The sequence below is a fragment of the Leptonotus elevatus genome, chromosome 15, assembly GCF_054856555.1.
Source record: "Leptonotus elevatus isolate MCC_2025b chromosome 15, RoL_Lele_1.0, whole genome shotgun sequence".
Taxonomy (NCBI): domain Eukaryota; kingdom Metazoa; phylum Chordata; class Actinopteri; order Syngnathiformes; family Syngnathidae; genus Leptonotus; species Leptonotus elevatus.
Window position 1 is genome coordinate 9,106,210 of NC_141253.1, and position 6,253 is coordinate 9,112,462.

Genomic DNA, 6,253 nt, shown 5'->3' on the forward strand with positions numbered 1-6,253 from the left:
ATTGTTTGGCTAAGAGCTGAACAAAAAAACAAAACATTATAATCTGAATTCCTTCCCCTGCTCTATTCTTTTAGACCATTCCAAATAAAACACACCTAATATCTGCAGATTGGATTATTCATTCCTTTTTTATTAAGGGGACTCAGACTCATGATATGGGTCTGACATGATGAGGGTTCACTTGTTTGAGATGAAGACAAACCTGGTTATAAACCATTAATAAATGGATGAGGGGCCTGGATTTAGTGCCTTGATTTGACATTTAATATGAATGAAAAGCTAATTAGCTTTTCGTGTGTGAGGCTGGTTCTGGATATGACTAATAAGACCACGAATTAACCATTGGGCTCTCAGAGGATTCTGATTTCACAGTGTCCTGTCTTCTTTCACTCTCACATATTAGAAGGTAATGTTAACATAACTTGACTAAGTCGCAGTGCACATAATGAAGAAGCATTAAAACAGATTTGATGCAGCCAAGATTAGTCACAATAACCCGCACTTTACTGCTCCAGGTGAGTGATGTGATCCCAAACATTAGCCTTTGTCTTGGGAAAAAGATTAACAGTATGTACGCTTTGAGGTAGAGGTAATAAAAAAATTAATTAAAAAAATAGAGGTATTTTAGAGGTAACTTTTTTTTATTAACAAGAACCATGAACCCATTAAAAAAAACATGCAGAAAAAAACAACAACGAAACAAAATTGAGCAGGGGAGAACTTAATTATTATATTATTATTATATCTTAATTAAATTTGTATTGTCTATACAAATATATACATAAGTACACAATCATTCCCTTAAAATTGAATATAACCTATAAAAACACCTAGGTATAAAGGTATTGACGGAGTAAGCATTGCCAAAAATGGGTTTTCATCCGTCTATGTAATCATCAGTAACTGGGTCAAACGGACCTTCTCAGTTCGTAAGCGACGGTCCTACCACGTCTTTCCTGGGACTGACTTTTGCCGACCTTTTTTCCTCTTCCAATAAACAAGTAAATAAATACTTATCAGGTATTCTAACTTCTTCGCACACCATTCTCCAAGCCTTCTCTCTTCCCAAACGGATAGCCCGCCGTAGGTCTCGAGTGACTACAGACCATAATGATAATGTTTTACTCCTGTTGCAAATTCCTCATTATTGCTACGTTTGCGCAAGCTAACGTCTGCCATTTTACAGCAGGAAGGTTATTGAACAGCTAAGGGAGTCCTTAAAGGGGGGAAGTTTTGAATCTGTAGGCTGTGAGTGGTGGTGTTCTGTCAGATCAGCATACCCGTCGTATGGTGAACTATCTGTAAGCCTTACCCTAAACTCAACCAAACACCCAACCTGTTCTTACTGCGCATGACCTGGTATGCTACTCCGACGGGTATGCTGTTTTGTCGAGACAGTGGCAGTATTCCCAGCATTTAGTGTGCACCTACTATATGTGGCGACATTAGTGAGACAATCTCAAGCGTAAAATAGTGGTGACGAACTGTAACTTGCGCCCATGAACTTTACTATGGGTCGGCTGTAATTTAGCAATGACGGAAGCCCGGTTAAAATAACGTTGACAGATTGACGATTGCAGTTTGGTCCAAATTCATTGAGGCGCCCACTTCTGTTGATTTGTTTGATATTTTGCCAACAGCTAAAAATGTGCACTTATCCATTTATTCAAAAGATATTTTTCAATATCAAGGTGTGAATATTCTAGGTTAAGTGCTTTGTTTATAACAGAGTCAAGATATCGCTTGTAACACACATTATAAATTAGCCTTTGAATAAGCCTGCAAGTGGGAGTGCACTTACACTCCACTTTTACAGTACCATCCCAAATAAGTCTTATGGTGCCACTTGAAGCTCTGAGGATTTTGTTACTGTCTGTGGTCATAATAAATGTGATTTGTTTTGCCTCCCTTCCATGTCTACGGTGCACTCCTTTAGGCGGGAGAGCAAGAGCAATGACCTCTCATAAAAATCCTAATTAAGGTAATGTGTGAATGAGCAGTGGAGCCTTGTGCATGCTGATGGTGATAAATGATCGTCCCCTCGAAGAGACACCAAAGGTGAAAGTTGCTTCTGAGTTCAGGTGGCCCTGTGTGCCTTATTATCCCAGAGACAATGGTCCAGACGCTGAGTTGCGTCTGCTGTGAAAAGCAATAATGAGGTAGCAAACTGTTTGCTTTGTAGCCAATCTTTTTTTGGTGGAACACAACAGTGACATTTTCTTGTTCAGATCCACAGCAAGACACTTACTTACCAGTTGTCATTTTGACAATTTATTCCCTCCCGAAACCAATCAACTTTGGCACATGAGCTGCAATTTCCATGGAACAGCTCGTCTATTTGTATCCAAGACATGGAATTTGAATGACTCTCAGATCGCCAGCCACTTTAATTTAACAATCCAAAATCAAAAGCAATATAATGTGAGTCTCCCTCAAGTTTATAGAACATAATTACACCCTCTGTAAAAGTCTGATGTGTGCTTGTCTCAAGGCTTATTAAATTCAGGGACCCCTGCTGGCCTGTTGATGACTTTCTAGGAATCAACATTCAAATCCACACAGGACAGCGGATTTCAAAACATCCATCATCTTGCAGCATTTGACTTGAAAAGGATTTAAGCTTGCCCTTACGCCTGAATGAATAGTCGCCCTGCTGAGAGATCATCTTGAGAGTGCACGCAAAATACAAGCAAAGCTCTCATCAATTATTTCTACAGAAGTACCAATAATTTCTTGAGCTAGATCATAGGGCAAAACTTGGTAGAATTAAATAATAATAACCAGAATGTTTTAACAAATTGTGACAGATTGATCTTTTAACTGTAGATAACACGTTAGGAATGTTCGCATAGATGGAAGAAAGAAGTGAAAAACTGCATCTATGTTCACATTTTATACAGTGGTTTGGTCTTTTGATTTACTTTTTGTTGCATTTTTACTTCCAGATTCTGGTCTGTGAGGCTTCATGTTGATATCTATCTGCTTCCTATCCCTAACACTGGAGCGATATCTGTTACTCTACAATCTATTTTTTTCTTGCAAGAGATAAGATTCAAATCTGGTTTGGCTTTGAGCTCAATGTTTGAAATTGATTTATTTATAATGATTGGTGATTGCAAAGCATCACATGTCAAAAAAGGACTGTTAGTCAAATCGTCATTTCACATCATGGACTCTCAAGTCACTGTTTTAACTCACTCCCGGCCATTTTCACTGAAGCAACCCCCCTTCGCTCATGGCTGATTTACTGGATTTTGACTGATTTCGCAAAGCTCACAGAATATTGTTTTCTATTGCTATAAAAACTTGGAACATAGCAAAAGAAAGATTAAAGTCTCATCTTGTTTTTCTATCTGTTTCCGTTTTGCAACAATTAGCATTAGAATTTAGCCAAGTTTTATCATTATTCACCAATCTGTTTAGAACTGTGGGTAAATTAGGTTTTTTTTTCTAACATGGCCCTGATTGGTCTCTTTTGCTCTGCTGCTACCTGCTGGCCGTTTTTGTAATAATACAATTTCTTCAATTGTTCTCTGCATTTGAGAGGCTACATCAAAGCCTTCTGTATGCTCTAGCATAAAAAAAATAATAATTAAAAAAAGGAATAAATACGTCTTTGGGACACTTAAACACTTAAAATCGAACGTATGCATATGTTTTTGGAGCAAATTAGTTTTAAGGCTCAGTTTTACAGTGGCTGCAATTCATTGATATTTGCATTTTACCATCAGTAAGACAACAAACACACACACAAAAATAAAGTTCTGTCAATAAAAAGAAGTGTTAACCATGAGGTACATGTAATAGGACATTTAGAAAGTAATCCATCAATCAATATCAATAAGAAACAGTCACACTGATTGCAATTGCTTACTCTTGTCTTACAGATAAGGCATAATCTGTGGTCAATTGTAATCAAGTATAGAATGGAGCCACAGTCTCCGTAAATGTCCCGCCCAAAAAAAATCATTTCTATGCAGGACTGCACCCAAAAAAGCTGTCTTCCAAGATTTTTGTGTAAAAAAAAATATATAAGGACACTGTTGACATTTTATATTTCTAAAGGTGCTTTGTCCCACCAGTGACCTGAACCAGAAGGAAGTGCTTTGTATTGTTTTGCTGTATACCGAAATTGGTTGTGCGTAACCCTGAGTGATGGCACAACCAATCCGGCATACATGAAGCAACCAATTCCACTTGAAGGCCACACAAAGCTGCTTATGAAATTACTAGTCTCTGAATAATTCTCATTTGCAATGCCAAATGAATACTTGCCGTTGTCATTGCTGGAACTGTGCAATAAAGATTCTATGAAATTCCAACTAACACATGATCACAGAGCGCTTTAGTTCGTCCCCTTTTCTATCACTTTGTGTCATCATGCCTTTCATTCCCATCACCAAAGAACCATCAGCCATGACAGATCATTGTTTCTTCGGAGGCAAGAAAATGTCTGTCAACCCCAGTGTTCTTTCTCCTACCCCTCATCTTTGTTCACTTATAATTAACTCAGCTTTTGCTTGGCTGGATTTCAAAAGGCTATTGGAGCAAACAGCCCCGCTCGCTTGCAAGTCAATCTTTCATCTGAATGCTAGGTTTTTAACAGTCAATGCATTATAAGATTGCCAGACATCAAGGATACAATGCAACAATGGACCAATTATAAAGAACATTGGGAGTTATGCAACTTGAGCTCTAAGTTATATGGATACTTGAAAGTGGATCCTTAACCTCTTCGGACTCATAGATGATTCCAGCGGACATGACATATTTGCGTGTCTAAACCAATAAAAACGCATGATTGGATCTTAGCTAACCAATCACAATCGCAAGTTGATTTGCATGATGTTCATGTTAAAAATGTTACATATAAGCTTGGTAAGTTTACAACACGTTACAGCCACGCTATCCTGGCGTCCACTATAACAAATAAAAACATTTTCCCATGTAGTTATGTGGGAAAAGTATGGAAGTCCATTCCCGCCAGTAAAAAAATGAAAAAGTCATTTGTTAGAGGCTTGTTTCTGCCAGTGGTGGGAAAAAAAGCTTATATATATAAATATATATATATATATTAGTTTTTTCCAATGTCAGATGCCAATTTCTGCCAGTGGATTTTTATTTATTTATTTTTAGTTGAAGACCTTTTCTGCACAAGCCATCCATCGGCGAGCAAAGTCTGAAACAGTTTACATGAAAATCATGCCGCACTCAACGGGAATCTAAAAGTTGATTTCATGAAGGTATTGTATAATTGTACTTGACGACATGTATTATAATGATATGATTTGTGGTTTTATATACCTATATGCGATAATTTATCTAAAATATTATTCAATGTAGATGTCCATTATGGTCTGCAAAGCTTCGTTGTGTCTCGTTGAATTCATGAATCAAACAAACAAGCCTTAATAGGCATTAAAACGTCTTGAGTCTCTCTTAAAAAAATAAAAAATGTAAACACAAATCTTAAAAAGTCAATGATTTTACTTGTGCTTATACGGGTCATGGTGTCAAGACTCTCTCGTACCCTGGGCATCCAGCATGTCCAAGAACATGATGACAACTGTCCAATAAACCAATTGGGCTCTTTGCACAAATCCACTACTTCCTGAACTCAATACCACTCCTTCATTTCCTGTCTTCCATGATTGGACAAACTGATTAATCCAGGTGTGCCTGACCTCAGTAACCACGACAACAATGGCCAGGCACACCTGGATTAATCAGTTTGTCCAATCATGAAAGACAGGAAATTAAGGAGTGGTATTGAGTCCAGGAAGTAGTGGGTTTGTGCAAAGAGCCCATTCCCGAGAGCTGTCCTGAATCATGAGAGGCCACCGGACAGTTTCGTTCCACCCCTGCCCCATGGGTGAGCCCAGATGTGTGCTGACCCCCACCAGTTGAAACAACACCCTGTGGGATGATGAATAAGAGACTCCTAATCAGTTTTGGCTCAAGGGTAGGGCTCTGGTTTCCCTCAACAAAGCTATGTATGCTTCTTATTTTTATTTTATTAATCACCAATTTCTTTTGACAAACCCTATGAAGCACAAAAAGTGTAAGATCACCGCTGAAATCCACAAGTATTACTTTTACTATTAAGAAAATTTGCTTATCAAAACACACTGCTGTTGCTTTGAGATTGCAGCACTACATAGGATTTTACCCTCTTATCTATTGCATGCTCTGAATTTTTGTTGTCAGTGTCCTACTGGCAGGAAATTAGAATTTTATTAAATGTTCAAACAGG